This window comes from Lithobates pipiens, unplaced genomic scaffold (genome assembly GCF_037356315.1).
Source record: "Lithobates pipiens isolate NorthernLeopardFrog02 unplaced genomic scaffold, aLitPip1_a1.2 Scaffold_16, whole genome shotgun sequence".
NCBI lineage: Eukaryota > Metazoa > Chordata > Amphibia > Anura > Ranidae > Lithobates > Lithobates pipiens.
This window is the reverse complement of record NW_027507748.1, coordinates 103488834-103508980: the sequence shown is the minus strand read 5'-3', so window position 1 is coordinate 103508980 and position 20147 is coordinate 103488834. Positions and strand designations below refer to the sequence as shown.

At 41.2% G+C, this 20147-nt stretch overlaps 1 protein-coding gene across 2 annotated transcripts in view; it reads left to right on the top strand.

Moving 5' to 3' along the window:
- The window catches only part of COL8A1 (collagen type VIII alpha 1 chain), a 143800-nt gene that overhangs the window by 68176 nt on the left and 55477 nt on the right, over nucleotides 1-20147 (top strand). For both annotated transcript variants that reach the window (XM_077480187.1, XM_077480186.1), the window contains exons 2-3: nucleotides 7220-7380; nucleotides 10131-10209. The gene's annotated coding sequence lies outside the window, so the exon portion shown is untranslated. The remainder of the gene's footprint in view (nucleotides 1-7219; nucleotides 7381-10130; nucleotides 10210-20147) is intronic.

The window sequence follows — 20147 nt, the reverse complement described above, 5'->3', positions numbered from 1 at the left end:
ATTCTGTGCTTTCGTTACCGTTTGTCAAAACGAAAACGAAAATAGCTGAAATTCGGACGAAAATGCATTCGGACGAAAACGAATACACATGTGTAATATTAACCCACAGTAGGGTTGGTAACATTAGGAGCTATTGCGCTCTTTACCTTTTGTATGCAGCACTTTGCACTTTATATGGATGAATTAATTGCATATGTTTTATTATTTAAGCACCAGTGAAGTCTTTAGTATTTATTTTTATTTCCTAATTTTATCTACAGTACATTTATGTGACACATTTATTGGAGTAAGTGCCACATTATTTATTTCAATTTCCAATTTAAGTATTGGCCCCAGTGCTTTAAATTAAATTTGGAGCACGGTGCAGTCAAATCTTAAGTTTGTTGTGTTTGTCCATTTTTTTATTTTATTTTTTTTGTTATTCACCCCCTTGCACTGAAACAGAGGTCTACATCTGCTGGGGTTCATGGGACTTAAGCTGGGGTTTATGCACGCTAGACATTTGCTCATCTCCTCTAAATGCCTTTACTCCTTGAAGGTAAAAAGCTACCTAAAAAACAAGCAGAAAGCTGTGTATTGCAGAAGTGTTTAGATATATTTAGGTGTTAATGCATTCCATTTCTCAGTATTTTTATTTATTTTGGCAATTGGAAGGCATTAATGCTCAAATGCGCCTAAATATATGATTTTATTTTTTTTCAGATTGTAAACACTCTTTTCTTATACATCTGTACATGGACACGAAAGCTAACATAGAGGTGCTTTTACATGTATTTTTATAGCCCAGTGTGCATGAGGCCTTATAATTTAATGGACAGTCATTGAGGTTCCAGGTTATGTTCCTGTGTATGGTTTTATAGACAACATTAGCAAAAGTGTGCCTGTTTACTGAATATGGAAATTTGGATGTGCCTGTGATATGCAATAATTTCTGCTTATCAATATGACAGCACTGTGATCATTAGTGGGTTGAAGTATATGAAATAGAGCACAGCATTCAGAGTAGAACAGTCTGGCATATGCAATGTACTGCACAGTATACAGAAGGAGGCAGTCTACAGTATTTCTTGTACAACACAGTGTAGTGAGAGAAAAGTTTACCTTTCCCTTTCCCTTTCGCTACACCCAGCAGTGAGGGAAAGGTCCTCTTTATAAAAAGAAATCAGATTTGTTTGACAACTTCTGTCCTTCATGAATCCATGCTGTCTGTTTAAAATATTTTTTGCAGCAAGAACTCATCTATGTGATCTTTTATAAAACTCTCCAGTATCTTCCCAACTATAGAAGTTAAACTAACAGGTCTATAGTTACTTGGTAAAGACTTTGATCCCTTTTAAATATGGGCACCACATTGGCCCTACGCCAATTCAGTGGTACCATTCCAGTCACGAGTATCTAAAAATTAGAAACAATGGCTTTGAAATTACAGAGCTCAATTCTTTTAGGATCCATGGGTGGATGCCATCTGGTCCAGGTGCTTTATCCACCTTTATTCTGTCCTAAATATTTCTGGACCATATCTCTTTTGAGCCATTGTGGATCATTTGTGGCTGTGCCTATACCACCCCATTATGGCCATGAGCTCCCCCATGCTCCTTTGTATACACAGAACTGATGAAAGTATTTAATAATTTAGCCTTCCTTGTCCACAGTCACCTACTCCTAGATTATTTTGTAAAGGGCCTACATGCTCAAACCTGACCTTTTTACAATTAATATATTTAAAGAATTTTTGGGGGTCTGTCCTATCTTTTGCAATCTGCGATTAGTTTTGAATTTTTGCATCCTTGATTTCCCTTTTACATATTCTGTTATATTCTTTGTAGAAGTTAAACAATAAAAGCATTCCTTCATTTTTATATTTTCTTTAAAGTTCTTTTCTCATTATTTATAGCCATTTTAACTTTGGCTGTGAGCCACATAGGTTTTATTTTTAGTCTTTTAAACGTATTGGCCATGGGAATATACTTTGCAGTGAGTTCGCATACAGCCTTTTTTTTTTAATTCCCATTTCTGTTCTGTGTCCATTGTCGCTAATATTCCATCCCAGTCTAAAGCCTCATGCACACGGTATGATTGTTGGCAGGGGATTATCTGATGACAGAATTTTGCCCTAAAATGTCCTAAAATCTTACCGTTAGTACACTCCTTTTGACAAATATTACCCAACTTTCAGACAACAAATGTTGGATGGCAGGCTAGTAAAGTTTCATCACACAGCGGTTTGACGTGAGATTTTCATATGGTCAGTACACAAATCCATCAAACAAAAGTCGAAAGTACAAACACGCATGCTTGGAATCAGTGCTTACCAAACACGAAATTAGCAGAAGGGCCCCAAAGGGTGGCGCTCAAGAGCTGAAATTCCTTGTCACAACGTTTGTGTTTGTGGCACGACAATTGATGCAAGACAAGATCCTGGCACACGCCCTTTTGACAAAAATCAGATGCTCAGTTGACCAACAATTGTACCGTGTATACAAGGCTTAAGTCTTGGAGAGCATGAAAAGGACATCTCACCATTCTCCCATTACACTCGGCAAACCTTACCATTCACCTCTGTATACTCAAAACACCGCATTATGCACCCCTTTACACTCAGCACACCCCATCATGCACCCCTATACACACAACACACCCCACTGTTAACCCCTATACACTCACCATACCCCATCGTGCAACCTCTAAACATTCATCACACTCCACTATGCACTATTATACACTCAGCACACTTCACTATGCACTTCTATACACTCAGCATACAACTCCATGCTCCATGATACACTCAGCACACCCCTAAATGCTCCATGATACACTCGGCACACCCCTAAATGCACCTTGATAAACTCAGCACACCCCTCCATGATACATTCAGCACACCATACCATACACTCAGCACACACCTCCATGCACTCAGCACACCCTACCATATACCTCCATACACTCAGCACACCCCACCCATGTACCTCCATACACTCGGCACACCCCACCCACGTACCTCCATACACTCATCACACCCCACCCACGTACCTCCATACACTCGGCACACCCCACCCACGTACCTCCATACACTCGGCACATCCCACCCACGTAACTCCATACACTCGGCACACCCCACCCATGTACCTCCATACACTCTGCACACCCCACCCACGTACCTCCATACACTCGGCACACCCCACCCACGTACCTCCATACACTCGGCACACCCCACCCACGTACCTCCATACACTCGGCACACCCCACCCACGTACCTCCATACACTGGGCACATCCCACCCACGTACCTCCATACACTCGGCACACCCCACCCATGTACCTCCATACACTCTGCACACCCCACCCACGTACCTCCATACACTCGGCACACCCCACCCACGTACCTCCATACACTCGGCACACCCCACCCACGTACCTCCATACACTCGGCACACCCCACCCACGTACCTCCATACACTCGGCACACCCCACCCACGTACCTCCATACACTCGGCACACCCCACCCACGTACCTACATACACTCGGCACACCCCACCATGTACCTCCATACACACGGCACACCCAACCATGTACTGCTATACACTCAGTACACCCAACCTTTCACCCCTATACACTCCCCACACCGCACTATGCACATCTATACACTCAGCACATCCAACCATACATACAAATGCACTCACAAAAACCACTGTTCTCAACTATACATTCAGCACACCCCTCCATGCACCTCTATACATTTATCACACCCCACAAAGTACATAGTTACATAGTTATAGTTAGTCTGATTGAAAAGACACAAATCCATCCAGTTCAACCAATAGAAGGGGAAAAAAATGTATACAATCCTTTATACACAATCATATACCCACAGTTGATCCAGAGGATTGCAAAAAAAAACAAAACAAAAAAGCATTTTCCAATTTGCTCCAGTGGAGAAAAAAATAATTTCCTGATCCCCAAGAGGCAGTCAGATATTCCCTGCATCAAATATACCTATAAATATTAGTATCCATTTATGTTATTCTATGTGTATCTAGGAAAGAATCCAGACCTCTCTTGAAACAATCTACTGTATCTATACATGCAGCAGATCTCATCACACACACCTATATGTGGCACATCCCCACCATGAACATCTAGGCACTCAGGAAGACCCACCATCCACCTTTATATATTAATCAAGCACACTTTTACTTATCTCTGTACAATCAGCACATCCCACCATCCAACTGCTGCTTGTGCACTAGGTCTTTAGCAGAACTGATTTTATTACAGGTGTGTTGCCTTGTTATTATTTTTTTTAATACTTACTGTATACAGTTATCCTTTAGGCTCAGTTCACTACTGAAAAGTCACGCAAATTCTGGTGCGACTTTGCCAGGCAACTTCCTGGCAGTTTGCTGGCGACTTGACTTGACGTGACTATTGTGATGTGATTTTGAAGCAAATTTCAGGGAATGCCTGGGTAATCTTCCTGTAATATCGGATCCAAATCACCTCAACATAGATGAGGATCCAACTCAGAGGCAACTTCTATGGGCACAAGTCGGACAGCTCTCATTGACTAACATAGGATTTCACATGTCATGCAACTTAGGGTCTCACATGTCGGATCCCAAGTCGCGGCAGTGTGAACCGAACCTTAGGCCGCGTACACACGGGCGGACTATCCGTCCAACTAAGTCCGTCAGACAATCCGACAGACAGTCCGTCCTACTTTTGAATGAACGGACTTGACCACACACGACGAACAGACAGTCCGCTGAAAGCTTGCGCGATGACGTGTACGGCACGTACGACGGGACTAGAAATACGACGTCCAATACACTGCAATGCAACCTTCGGCCGTATAAATCCTTTCTGAGCATGCGCCATACTTAGTCCGTCCAACTTGCCTACTCACGAGCGGACTGTCCGCTGAAACCAAGTTTGGACGGACAATATTACGGAAATTCCGAAAGACTTAGTCCGCCAGACTGTCCGCTGAAAAAGTCCGCTGAAGCCCACACACAAGCGGATTGTCCGTCAGACAGTCCACCCGTGTGTACGCGGCCTTAATGTGACTTTGTCCTCTAAATTTTGTAAACAAAGACATACTTGCCACTTTAAGAAAACACAGAGTGCTGACAGCAATGCTTGGATTAATTACTGTACACATTATTATAGTTAGAGGCTCCCACTATTCATACAAACAGAACACTTTAGTTAAAGATCAGGCTTTTTAATTCCAGAAGTTCTAGGCATTTGCAGTAGATTTTGCACAAATGGTCAGATTTAAGTGCTCTGCCAGACTGCTGAAGTAAATGGTTACCTAATTCCCTGTGAAATAAAAGGTGTTATTGTTTCATAAGCAGCTACTGTGGTAGATTTGCAGATATTTTAAGAGTATTAATTCAGGCAGAAGTAGATTTCTTGAAAGGGGTAGAGGCAATAATTGAACACAAACTTAAAGGGACACTATATTACAAAAAATAATCAATGTTTTATAGTAGAGTTATCTTCTACTAACATTTGTGTATTTTAAACTAGCTCTGCAGTTACTGATAATCATATTCAAGACTGAGATAAATGGCCACATCCTGCTCTGATCTCAAGGCTCGGTGTGACACCAACTAGGGGAATAATATATTTAGGGATGCCTCTAGAAAGGTTTCTGTCATAGTAAATGCACAATACTGTCCATGGAGATTGTACAGCCGGCTGGAAAATTTCTCTGTATCCTAGCTGATCCTTCCCTCAATCAGGAGGGGGAGAAGGAGGTATGGGTCACCCTATGTTCTGTAGGCTGGACTGCAGAAGAGACAGCGGCAGGTAATGAAGCTGTAGACAGAATACCCTTGCTGCTATTTTTGGTGTCACATCTTCCCATCTATGGCTAGAGTAGGAAACATACATGGAAACATACATGTTAGAAACTGTGATTTTTTATTTTTTTGTGTTTCATATATTACAAACATGAAATGTGAAAATTACAGTAATAATGTTTAGCTGATTAACCCATTGATGTATAGTAGTTTCAAATCTGTTACCTTACCTTTTAGACCTCAGTCAGATGGGAAGGTAAAGCTGAACTCCAGAAGACAAAAAAATAAAAATAAAGTGATTCTAATAGGTGCATTTATTTTAGAATAATAAACATGTTATACCTACCTGCTCTGTGCCATAGTTTTACACAGAGCAGCCCTGATCCTCCTTATTAGGAAGTGGAAAATTAGGGACTCATTTGATACCAAGCCAAGGTCAGGTAGACCAAGAAAGATTGCAGCCACAACTGGTGGAAATATTGCCCAGGATACAAAGAAAAACCCACAGGTAACCGCAAGAGAGATACAGGCTGCTCTGGAAAAAGATGGTGTGTTTTTTTGTAAGGATTATAATACAATAATACTTGAACAAAAGAGATCTGCATGGTCAAATTGCCAGAAAGAAGCCTTTACTGTACAAGTTCCACAAAAAAAGCCTGGTTACAGTATGCCCAACAACACCTTGACATGCCTCGTTGGCTTGTTTGTGGCATTGGCACAGTAAAGGTTTCCTTTCTGGAAGCTCAAGCATGCAGCTCTTTTTTCTTTTTTTTTCAAGTATCGTTGAATTCTGCTCCTTAAAAACAACCACACTGTCTTTTTGTAGAGCAGCCTGTATTTCTCCTGTGGTTATCCGTGGGTTTTTCTTCGTTTCCTGAGCAATTCTTCCTCCAGTTGTGGCTGCAATCTTTCTTGGTCTACCAGACCTTGACTTGGTATCAAAAGAGCCCCTAATTTTCCACTTCTTAATAAGGAGGATCATAATAAAGTGATTCTAAAGGTGCATTTATTTTAAAATAACAAACATGTTATACCTACCTGCTCTGTGCCATAGTTTTACACAGAGCAGGTAGGTATAACATGTTTGTTATTTTAAAATAAATGCACCTTTAGAATCACTTTATTTTATTCTTTTGTTTTATCTGCACCCTGGTTTAGCTTTCATCAGCTATAACCAGGATGATGTCTGGCATTTTCACTCTGACATCATAGGTATTGTGCAAACATTTCAGAAGGCCAGAAACGGGTTTGTTATATGTCTGGAACTGCTTTGCAGCAACGACTTACCAATGTTATGTTTCACTAATGTCTATTAAAGTGCTGTTTTGTATTTGGAATAGGAACTTTGAGTATTCATATACCTGTTTTAACTTTGCTGATCCATCAAATGCCTCTAATCTGTTCAATTTCCTGCAGCATACACATGATCCTGCACATCTGAATACTCAACATCAGACGGTTGTAAGGGTATCAACTGCATAAGAGGACGCATTTTAAATATTTGGACTTGGGAATTTCAGGAGTTCCAAATGATAATGACAAATTCTGACTGGTGGAACAAGAAATAGCTAAAAAAGGTAGTATACTGAATTTTTCTGATCACATGATCACACCTACATATTTATCAGTATAAATGTAATACATACATACACATACTGTATACTGTGTGTGTGTGCGTGTGTATATGTATGTGTGTGTGTGTGTATATATATATATATATATATATATATATAGATATAGATCTGGACCCCAAAACAAGAATGCAATATAATGCAGCTTACCAATACTTAAATGTGGTGGCTGCATTTGCTTTCTTTTTTTTTGGGGGGGGGGGGCTTTTTTAAGCTTTATTTTTATCTGGTACTCTTCCCCGGGAGGAAACAGATGGATGGCAGGGATCAGGGCATTATCTTTGGAGTCAAGGGGAATGAAGAGCCGGGCTGTTGATTCTCCTCCCGGGTGAACAGGACACAAATGGCCAGGGGGTCCTAAGACTCCTTGGCCAATCGGGTCACAGGAACTGCTTCCTGATTGGCTGGGAGGAGAATCAGGAAGACAATAGCGAATATTAATTCGCCATTGTCACACAAGTGGATGGGCTCTGCGTCCAAAGCCCACCCTTTTTTGAAGCCAATTAGAGCCTCAGGCTCTAATCATGTGCTTAAAAAAATAACCCCTATTGAAATCCATGTGTCCGGTGCCCTGCATATAGATTAGCCGGCCAGACACATAGATAGTGAGGGTGGCATCCATGTGCCTGCATTAGCGGCCACCACTGTACTTCAGGCAGTAAAACATTTTCTGTCTCAGGGAGTCTCCACTATATGGAAGCCACCCTTAGACAGCATTGTCAACTTGTAGAAAGGGTAGTGTTAGACGCACTAACAAATTTTCATGGACTTGACTAACAAAGTGAAGCTGAACTTCAGCTAACACTTTGTAAGCAATAACAGCAACAGTATTTTTTTCTATTTTGGAGGGAAAAGGTTTTACATAAACAAATATATCCTGAACATTGTAAACACCCCTATAATTGTTAAATGGTTTGTCTCAACCCATGAACTGACACTTTTGCTAGACAGCGTGGTCTGTAAACCCTTGTACACACAGCCGGAGATTCAGACGGAATGTTTCCTATCGGACCGTTTTGTCGGATATTCCGACTGTGTGTGGTCTGCATCGGACTGTTTCCATTGGAAAATATCCAACGGACCAACTTTTCCAACTTGGCGGTAAAATTTGCAGACAAAATGCTCCAATCGGACATACTCCGATCATGTGTAGCTTACTCCGACGGACAAAGTGCCACGCATGCTCAGATCAAATTCCTAGACCAAAGCTATTGGCTGCTAGCCTGAACGTAGTCCCGTCGTAACGAAATAACGTCATCACATTATGTACAATCGGATTTTCCGACAACTGAGTCCGACCTCTTCCGGAATTAATCCATTGGAATAACTTCGACGGATTTGGTTGTCGGAATCTCCGACCGTGTGTACGGGGGCTTAAAGGAATCTGAAAAAAAAACTGACTTATTGGGAGGATTACTAGGCAAAAATAAAGGGGAAAACGTTTTTTTTAAGGATTTGTAAACTGCAATATAATAAATTTTTGCTTCTGGGTTTAGAAAAGCTTTAAGTTAGAACTGCTTTCTGCATACTTGTTCCTGGTCAGTGACTCTGAAATCATTGAACCTAGAGGATCCGTATGACAGCCAAGCAACTTGTATTATAAGCAGTAGATCAGCATGAGATAGATGATCCCACAGGAGTCATAACAGTGTGCATATAATGCATGTTTTATGCTTTACGTGGTGTTTTTGAAAGGCTACATTTAAAATGACTTCAATAGTAAATAGCAGTTTGTCCTCAAAATCTTACATTAAGTGCTTGATTCCAAAAAACAGCAAAGAAGCATTTTGGAAGGAAATCTGTTGAATGCAATGGGTGTCCAAGCTTGCACAGGAAAATGCAGAAATATGGCCACAGATTTAGTGTTATGCCGCGTACACACGATCAAACAATCGGGTGGAAAAGTCCGGCAAACTCAAGTCCGCCGGAGAAACCCCCCATGTGTAGCCTCCGGCATACCTTTTTGACCCGAAAGTACGGCGGACTTAGAAAGTAGTTTTGCACTCCAATCTTCCCGCCGGACTTGCATCTTGGCGGACAATCCGGCCGTGTGTGTGCCAGTCCGCCGTACCTTTGAAATGAATGGACTTTTCCAGCCCGGAGAAAAGTCCGCTCATTTCGAGCGGGTCTCCAGGTAGACAGGGCCCATGATGGAGACGTCGCTGGCTCCACCACCTGGTATGGACTTAAAGGGGAACCCCAACGCCGAAAAAAATCGGCGTGGGGGTCCCCCCCAGGTCCACATCAGACCCTTGTCCGAGCACGCTACCCGGCCGGCCAGGAAAGGGGGGGGGACGAGCGAGCGCATTAGAAAGCACTAAACATATAGCACTTGGCAGATTACATTGAAAAGTATATATCTGTTTTCCTTGAATATGATCTGATTATTTGAAATAACACTGTTATTTAGGGGATAGAACATTATCAGGCTGGTTTCATCATTGTGCCTATTTGTGATACAAAGCAGAGATGATTTACAGTAGGCAGTCAGAAATCACTTTTCACAAATCTATCTGCATCAAGCTGAACTCTGATTGGATGCCATTGTGTACTGTGTCTTGCACATCATCATTGCTTTTTGATCTCCTTTATTAAATACCCTTGGGTATTTTAGGTCTATTAAAGTGCATGAACTGCCTAATTTATAATCTTGTGCAACATAAAGGATCTGGTTAACCAAATCTCATTCATTTCAGGTGTTGACGGTCAAAACAGACACTTGTACATTTATATGAAAAGCAAAGAGCACTTTCATCAACATCTAGAAACATTAACGTAAGTCTTCCAATTATATGTGGATATAGGGCTATGTTACAGTGTGGTCATTTCACAAATATCACACCGGTCCTTAAAGTGAACTTGTCACCACAATACCATATACCAGGCTGAACGTATGCAGTACATTTAGGGACTGAGCATTTACTGAAGCTTCTTGTGTCATATTAATCCATAATTCATTTTTTTGGTAATTAGCTGTGCACTTCTAAGAGGTGTGTCTGAGACCTTCTCTTCAGCCCACAGTTTGCTCTCTCTTTTGGTTGCAACCAAAGCCTTGCCCTAAGGCAGGGGTGCCCAACCTTTTGAAGAGCGAGGGCCACTTAAGAGACTTGGTAACTGGTCGCGGGCCACAATAAGTGGAGCGGACAGAAGACAGATCTGTGTCTGCTCTGTATATGCAAAGCAGACATGGACACAGCCCACTCTACTCTGTGGGCCCCCCTATACGATCCAACCAGATGGAAGGGGATGGATCCCATTCTATTTTTTATTTTATAGTGGATTGGATTGCAGGTAGGTAGGTGTAAATGGACACAAGTCCGTTTACATCTGCCACTCCATAGAGGTGAATGGAGGGTCCGTGTGAGTTGAACTGATCATGTGAAAGGGCCTAAGGCTGCTTTCACACTGATGTGCGGCAGTTTACCTGCACTGTGGGTGCAGTACAATGCACCTGTGGCTTTCCTGCAGGTTAGCTGCACTTTGCCATTGATGTCTATGATATCATGCAGGTGTTGTGCACTTTCTGAAAGCGCACCAAACCCGCAGATAATAACAGAAGTCTATGACTCAGTGCAGGTAACCCGAAGGTGCAATGTGCTGCACCTGCAGATCAGTTTGAAAGCAGCCCAGTAACCACTGCAGAACAGATATGCCCATATATACACTGCATTTAGTAATAAACTTACCTTTAATAAAAGTCTTCCAATCAGGTATCGCCAGCTGTTGCTGTCCCAGGCAGAATGAATTTGGTATCACTCCGCTTGGGACAGGAGCCGGCGCTATACAGGAAGCATCTGCATAGGCTTCCGCAGCCGCTTGCTTCCTCTGTCGCTGGCTTAATTTAAAACAGTCATCGAATAAAAGCAGCCAGCAACTCTATACCATCAAGCGTATTTATTTTCAAGCCTTCACAGTGAGTACAGTCAGCAGCAATTTCATTCATTCAAAACACTGATGCTCTGGGATGGTGGGTCAACAGCCTACGATCTGGGCTTGAAAACCTGCTATCCCAAAGCAGGAGGTCGTGGGCCACATCAGAAGGCTCCACAGACCACATCTGGCCCCCGGGCCACTGGTTGGGAACCCCTGCGCTAAGGATTCCATCTACCTCGGTCAGCAGTGGCCCTGGATAACATGATTGTGAACAATCCAGTCATGTGACTACCTGTAAGGTTTTGAAAATTTGCAGTCCTTGCTCCATCATGTGCTCTGAAGGGTCACAAAATCATTATTAACTTTTCTATATTGCTTAATACAGTATGTGTGTTAAAAGTTTATAATTATTCGTTTTGAAACAGTGGAACTGTTAACCCCTATTCGCTGACAGCACGTAAATATGCAACCTCTCAGTGGGTGGGCCTTGGTGCAGAGAGGCCGCATATTTGCATACCAATTAGCAGGCACAGCTGTGCCAAGGCCGCGTGCCCTGCATGCACAGTTAGTGGCTGCTAATGGGGAGCTTCCGATCACTTCTTGCTTTCCGGTATAGCTGCTGGTAACTGCGTGATTTCCAATCATGCAACAGCCAAACAGCGGTCATGTGATCATAAATCTTGCAAACCCATGCAATGCTATTCCAAGCATTTAGAACAGGAATAGGCAACCTAAAGCATGAATTCCTGGGGTGGGCACACATTGTCATTTTCAGCTCACTAGATTGTCAATTACAAAGCTTGACCTGCCCATATGGCCAGTGGCTCACCTACCTCTATGACATTTTACAAAGGCCTGCTGTCACTGGCATTCAGGTGCAGGCCCTCCTTCTAGTACCGACCTGCCTGCGGCTATGTAGGTCATTACATGAAGACGCCTGCCCACCTAAACGCTTTCTTCTCCTGGTGGAATCACTAGCTGCAGCAGAGATAAATGTAAATCCCCTGTGTTTCGAATGGTGCAGTAATTGGGCTGTTCAAAATTTTAGTAAAGTGAAACCACTTCATTGCCTTGTTTATCTTTCTCAACTGTAATACTGTGTACACACGGATGGACTTTTCGTCAGCAAAGGTCAGACGAATCCGTTGGACAATTTGATCGTGTGTGGGCTTCATTGGACCTTTGCTGTAGAAAAATCAGACGGACTTTAGATTTAGATCATGTTTCAATTTTTTCCAACAGACTCGAGTCCCGTCGAAAAATCAGTTTGTCTGTATGCTAGTCCGACGTCCGAAAACCAACACTAGGGCAGCTATTGGCTACTGACTATGAACTTACTTATTCTAGACCGGTCGTACGTCATCATGGTCAAATCCGTCGGACTTTGGTGTGATTGTGTGTGGTCAAGTCCGTTCATTCGGAAAGTCCACCGAAATTCCGTCGGGAAGACCGCCGGACCTAGTCTGTCAGAAAGTCCGGTCGTGTGTACATGGCATAAGATTTATAGCGAAGATGTACAAGTTTGAGCAGATAAGCAGACATCAAAAAAGAAACCTTGACGGATTTCACAAAAAGTGCCTATAAGCATGGACTTATGGTTGAGCAAGCCAAACAAGGGAATGAAGCGGTTTCATTTTACTGCAATTTTTTTTGAACATACCAGAACCATACACGGTCTAAAAGTTGTGACCTTTGAAATGTGGGGTATATAAAGCCAGCTTCCTTGTTTTTGTGTTTTATATAAGGAACTGGGGCTGATCTACAGCCTTGTGTCATGTGACTATTTCAGTAAATATTAAAGGGGTTGTAAAGACCCATGGTTTTTCACTTTTGCATTCTGAGCATTAAGTTGAAAACCCTTCTGTGCTGCAGCTCCCCCCAGAGCCCCCCTTTTTTTGTATACCCAAAATAAACCTTATATACTGATCAGCGTTATTCCAATATGACTCTAACAATCGTAAAATAAATGGATAATCAAATGAAAATGGTTAGCTTGGATGCCTCTTCGACAGACAATGTCCTCATTGCACAGATGTCTCCTTCAGTAGAAAATATATCGAGCTTGATAGATCCAAAGAATCTAAGAGCAAATTGTGACATTACTGAAATATTTAACGCTTGCATTGCTGACTCTTTGAGAAAAGCCTGTATGCTTACAGCTGCTACTGCAGCTGGATTTTTTCAACAATGCTGGCAACTAACTGAACTTATAAGCAAACCAAAAAATAGAAAAAAAAAATGTCTGACTACTTGATGCTAGATCTGAAAGTCCCATGTTATATCTGGCCATCCAAATGCAGAAGGGCTACAAGCATGCCATACTTAAACAAGACCTAGATATAGAGATTTTTTTTTTCTTCATAAGTTCTTCAAGTTTTATAATGTTTATCCTTTAGAGTGTATACGTCCCAATTTTTAGTGCTACAGTAGAGGATGTATAGGTGATTACTCAGTACATTCACCATGCATGATTGCTGTGTTCAGAGTTTATATAGTTACAAAGTAAGATTGAAACATGACTATATTCTTTGTAATTCAAATGTATGAATGCATAACATACTGCAATATGGGCACTAGAGGGCGCAGAGGAGCATGCTTATTTTCTTATGATAGTCAACGCCCTCCACATTACCACATTATGGTCACAAGATGATGCTCTATTAGAAAAACCTATGCTCCTCAGGGCCATCTAGTGACCATAATGAAATCTTTCCTGCATTCTCACATTTGAATTGCAGAGAATATAGCCTAAGAACATTCAAGTTGGCCCCATTTTCATAGAAGGAATTTACAATCAGTTATGATAGACAAACAGCTATACATATTTTCTATAAAAACATTCATAAGTGTATGGAAAGCCTAACAATGGATTTCTTCTTCTTCTTTTTTTTTGCTCTTCTTTTCTTTGTTAATTATACCATTGAAAGTTTTTTGCTAGATTTCTGCTATGAGTACAGAAAATACCTGTTGATCCTGACAGAAATTCAGAGCTGTCCTGTCAACGCTTCCTATGTTATCTTAACCCTCTAACTGCTGCATCTACAGGACAGTGTTCTGTTGAAAACCAACCTGCTGGCCAGATCACCAGGTGAAAATATAAGAAAGAAAGTGTAAAAAAGAAAAGGAATGCAGCCATCACATCAGTTGGTATGCTGAGAATATAGGTTTACTTAATTTCTTACTGAATTGAATACCACTTTACCTATAACCAGTGGCAGATTCTTACTCTGACTTATTCAGTAAGGCTGGATTCACACCTATGCATTTTTAGTGCTTTGTGCTTTTTGCATTTTGCAGATTTGTACTACAGTCCATTTACCATGGTTTCCTATGGAGCACGTTCTGTTGTGCAAAATGCAAAAAGCACTAAAAAAGCACAGGTGTGAATTCAGCCTTAGAGCAGTAGTAACAGTAAGTGTAGTAACCTGCAAACTTTCAAACATTGTATTATACTAGTCTAAGTACAATGAACTCAAATCTGCATGGTTGTCTAGAATCCCTTTTAAAAACTGATTTATATACTGTAATTGCAGCACAACCTTGTTGCATGGAGCACAGCATCCCTCTTTCATCCTTAGGTTTAATACACTGGAGCTTTTGTCTTTTAGCTTAGATATTGTATGTCTAAAGTGATACCAGGGATACAGCATTTCTTATTAAACACTGACTAATCCTATGACTGTGGCAAACGTGGAACCTTAAATTTAAATCTCATTTAGAATGATCCTCATAAAAAAACGGAACAGCACAGTGGCTAAGTGTTTAGCACCCCTGCCCGGCAGCACCAAGGTTGTTAGTTCACATCCCAACCATGGCATGACCTGCATGGAGTTTGCATGTTCTCCCTGTGCCTGCGTAGATTTCCTCCCACACTCCAAAGACATGCTAGTAGGTAAATTGGCTCTAGTATGTGTATGAATGTGAGTTGGTAGCTTCTATCCATTTTCCCAATGGAGATCAGTGGAAGATGATATTGGGATTACCGTATATTGTATAAGAGTGACTTGGCTGAAGATATGTGGCTGTGCAGTGGACAGGATGATGTCAGTAATCCTTCTGTGTTTTGAGAATTTGCAGAAGAGAAACACAACCGAGCCAAAACGTTCCACATACAAATTTATTATCCGTATTGCCATTATTGGTTTTCTGGAAAGGCACACATCTTATACTTCAGAGAATCTCCAGTTTTGTTGGAGGAAAACATCATGGTTCTCTAAGTCCCCAGCTATGTAAGGATATGTTTCAAGGTTTATGGTAAATAGGGTTGGGAGGTTCTGTGTTTTCTGCAGTCATATGAATTGTTCCGAAGTTATTTTGAGAGATAGAATCCATGGCATTCTTTTAGACATGCAAAATGTCCAATGCATTAATTGTAAGGACCATACAAAGAGAACCTTATTCCATTAACCTGACTGCCTGTAATATGGACTCAAGCTTTGTGCAGATGTCTGCTTGATGCAGTGTGGCAATTTCAAGAGCAGGATATAGTAAGTCCACAGAACTACTAGTGTTACTTGAATGCAAGGAAGAGAAATTCATTTTTCGTGGATTTTGATGAATGGTTTAGCAAGCTTGTCTTCCAGCTCTGAGTTCTGTGCTCGGATTTTGCCTATGTTGTCCCCATGCTTGTATGTGTGTCCTCTGGGTGTTCTACACTCCAGCAACATAATGGTAGGTTTATTGATGATCGCTCTTAAATTGTATAGGGAGATATTAGATTATGAGCTCTTTTGGAGAACAATGACTGATCTGAATTAATCTATGTACTCTATAAAGTGTTGCTAATATGTCAGAGATATTTAAATATTGGATATAAATTATATCTTAAATTAGGTATAAGTATCAACCTATTATTGGCTGTAGAGTGGAATCCAATGAATACTACTTAGAACTCTAAGTTAAAATTTAAAAATGGTTCTTCACTCTGTAAAAAGAAAATCAACAGCTACAAATACTGTAGCTTCTGTCTTATAAAATAAGGACACTTACCTGTTCAGGGATTTAGCACCATCCTCACCCAGGCTTGTTCTTTAATAGTGTCGGGGTTCCTGGTGCCGGCATCTTTAGTGTGGGAATCCAGCTGTGACAGCTTTTGGCTTCACAGCTGGCTTCCTACTGCGCATAGGCAAGCTGGTCCCGAAGCCTTCTAAGACCTGTAACATGTCCCAGAAAGCTGAGGGTCAAAAGGGGGGCCGAAGTTCCACTCAGATCACCTAGGTAAAAACTAAGCACTTGCTAACCCCCCCCCCCCCCCCCAAAAAAATTATATGCCAAACGTGCTAAAGGCAGGGGGAAGAGGACTTAAAGCAGAACTTCCCATTTTGGGTGAAGTTCCACTTTAATGAGCAATTATGTGACCCATTCCAGGTGGCAGTTGATGAGAGATCACATGACCCCATACCGTTTCCCACTTCTACACATTCTTTAGTGTTGAAGATGAACAGTGAAAGCATGTGTATTTCATTGCAGTAAAGCATGTCTTCGGAACAGGGATGTACATACCATAAGGCACTCATGAGTCAGTTACTAGTGTAACACCCTCCTAGGTAGGTTGCTAGGGGGTAGGTAAATTTAGTCTGTTTGAGTCTCTGTTATCAAGTGAAATGTTTTTTTAATTGCTTTGATCTGTTCTGACATTCGCTGGCTGCAGAGTTTGACTGCTCTCCCCTGTATTCTGGAGGATTCTAGAACAGCGGTAGGGAAGAATCTGAGGCAGCTGGAATATTGAATGGTACTCTTCCAATCCCTGGGGAGGTGTGCCCACCAGGGGTCTGAAGAGCTAATAAATAATTTGAGAGGTAGACAAAGCGGGTTCAGTTAATTCTGGAAGTTCCACCAGCTTGAGGAGCTGCTGCTCCAAAGGGAGCCATTTTTTGTTTGCTGCTGTCGTCCACCAGGTTTTTCCCCAAAGGATCCTGTCAGAGAAATCATCCGGGACCATCTGTAGACAGTCATCTGTAGCCTTGTGAGTAGATGACTGTCTACAGATCCAATGTTTGATGCTGTGGGAATGTAAGCGTCAGGGCAGCGCTACAGGGAACAGCTTTCATAGCGTACCTGATCTGGCCATTCCCTTCAGTTTTGGGTGGGAAGTGTAACAACGAAAAATAGAGAAGATAGTGTCCTCTCACTTTGGAGCTTAACTTAATTTGGAGCCTGGCCACCACAGGCAGATTATTTGAGAAGTAGAACTGAAGATGAGGGTACACACAAGACTCTCTTGTAGTTCTTGTAACATGTGACCATGTCCTCTCTCTTGCAGGCTCTTAATTGGTGGACCAGTTTTAGCACTGTGCTTAAAGCACATAGCCTGTTGCTTCTTTTATCAAATTCTGTTATATTTTTGCAGTAATATTACATATCCTGATTGGTGGTAAAAGGGATTGCCCATGTAGGAAAAAGGACTACACCACTTTACATGAACCAAGCCTGATCTTCACAAGCAGGCCTGATTCTGATATTGAGATACGATTGTTAAAGGATCTCTAGGGATTTCCATGGCTATTTGCTCAGCTGAACATTCCCAACCCAACTGTTCCCCTGTAAGTCATCTCATCTGCCGCTGTTGATGTGCCTGAATACTTTCAGCCATAACACTGACAACAATATTTTTAAAGAACATAAATATAAACTTTTCCTGGTAAGAATTACAGTATACATGTGTGGACTTACACAAATAGGGCTTTATAGTGGTGCCACTGATTCATAACACAAATATCAGACATGTAAGTTGTCTTTGTCTTTAATAAATGTGCATGGAATATCTTCTCTCTCCTGCACATCTGAGGATGTTATATAAATACAACGTCCACATACTTGTCCTATTAGTAAATGTGTGACTTTGAAAGAAAGAGGACAGGCACCATAAACATCTTGAGTACATGATGGAGATAGTTTGTCTCCAGACTCATGTGAACTCGAAGAATTTTCACATTCCCGCTAGTCTTTCAACACACACTGTAAAGTTTACTTTGCTAGGGCAAGGTAAATGCTGCATTCCTCAAATCAGGGACCCATTCCTACGTTTATAGCTGTATTTATTTTGGGTTCCCTTCCCATGGACAATGGTCCTGAGTATGCAGTGACCTACAGAGAGAGGGAAGAATAAATTGGAAAAAATGGAACCTGAAGGTCTATATGAAATACTGGAGATATACGAAGGCCACAGCATGCCCAGTGGCAGGTCATGAGCTTAACGTTAGCTATAGATGGAAATTAGATGTGTCTGTAGAATCCACCCACCAAATGCTCTTTTACTAGAGAGATATCTACATATACATCCATATCATGTGACCATGCACATGCCCCGATTTCCAAAGCATTTGGCTGGAAAAACCAACCAGGACAAGAGTCTTTCATGCCCCATCCTCAATAGGCAGATGATATACCATAATTATTAATTGTCTTTTACAGAAAGGTAGGATTGGATAATGCTCCCCTTTGGATATTTTGAAGTTTCCCATCAAATGTATGATGGGATTGCTTTACTCATCTTAAATTCAAGTATTTAAAAAAAATAAAATAAATCATAACTCTTCCAGATAAGTTGAGGGGGGGGCAGTAAATCCATTGGGGTTGATTTACTAAAGCTGGAGAGTGCAAAATGTGGTGCACCTCTGTATAGAAACCACATTTTTTTTGTCAAAGCATAATTGAACAAGTTGACGTTAGAAGCTGGTAGCTGCTGGCTACCATGCACAACTGGAACAGATGGCACACATGGACTCCAGAGTAGTTTTATTTTTCCAATAAATTATGAATAGTTTTTTTGTTTTTTTTTAGTAAAATGTACATATTACATAGAGGGGTCATCCATAGTAGAGAATTGCAGGTGACATAGAATCAATGTACTCAGGTAACCTGAGTGGTAAGGAGATCATATCGTATATAAACTACAGATCTGCTTTAACATACTGTAGAGGAGCAGTTCTTTACACAGGACAGTCATTACTCAATACAGACTATCCTGGCATAAACACTATCTCCCTAATTCATGGGGGCACAAGAGCCTGAGCTGAATTATGTGCATGTCCTGCACAAGTTGGAAAGATTAAAGAGTTTGTAAACCCACCATTTCATATTTCTGATACATGCCTGCTGTACCATGTACTTGTATGAAAAAGTATCCTGTTCTCTTTATATTTCTTCCTTTGTGTGGTCAGTTTTCTAGTTGTACTCTGAGACAACCCGCTCTCCTCCAATGATCATACTTGTCTTGACACCCCCCCACCAGCCATTCGCTAGGTCAATAAGATGACTAGTGTACTGCTGTTTCTCCTCCAGCCCTCTGAGCTCCCTGTGCAGCTGAGCACAGATATTATGTGATCTCTTAAAAAAAAAAAAAGGGGTGGTCTTTGGAATGTTTTTTTTTTTTTTTTTACTTTTTTATATCCTTGCACAAATGCTTTGCCTTTAATTTATATTTTAAGCTGAATGGGTTGAATGGGCTTACATATCCATTTAAATAGGGCTCTTCAACATGGACTTACCCTTAGTTTTGGCTATTTACAGATATTTAGCAATCATATGCTTGTAGATACATCTTCTGTATCCTGTAATTTGATATAGATAGAAGTGGGTTAGCCATGAGCGTCATTATCACAGCATACAAGGGCCTAATTTGTTTAGTAGCTGGCCTAGGAAAGATCACCCGAATCCTACCCATAACTACAGTATAAATCAAATTGGCACAGTCGTGCAAATCTGAAGTAATATGTAGAAATTTTCAACCTGGTTTAACAAAATCTCAACTAGGAGGAAAGTTATATATACCGTATTTATCTTTTTCTTTAGAGTGACTGACTATTCCTAAATGACAGGTCAGAATCCTCATGTGTGGG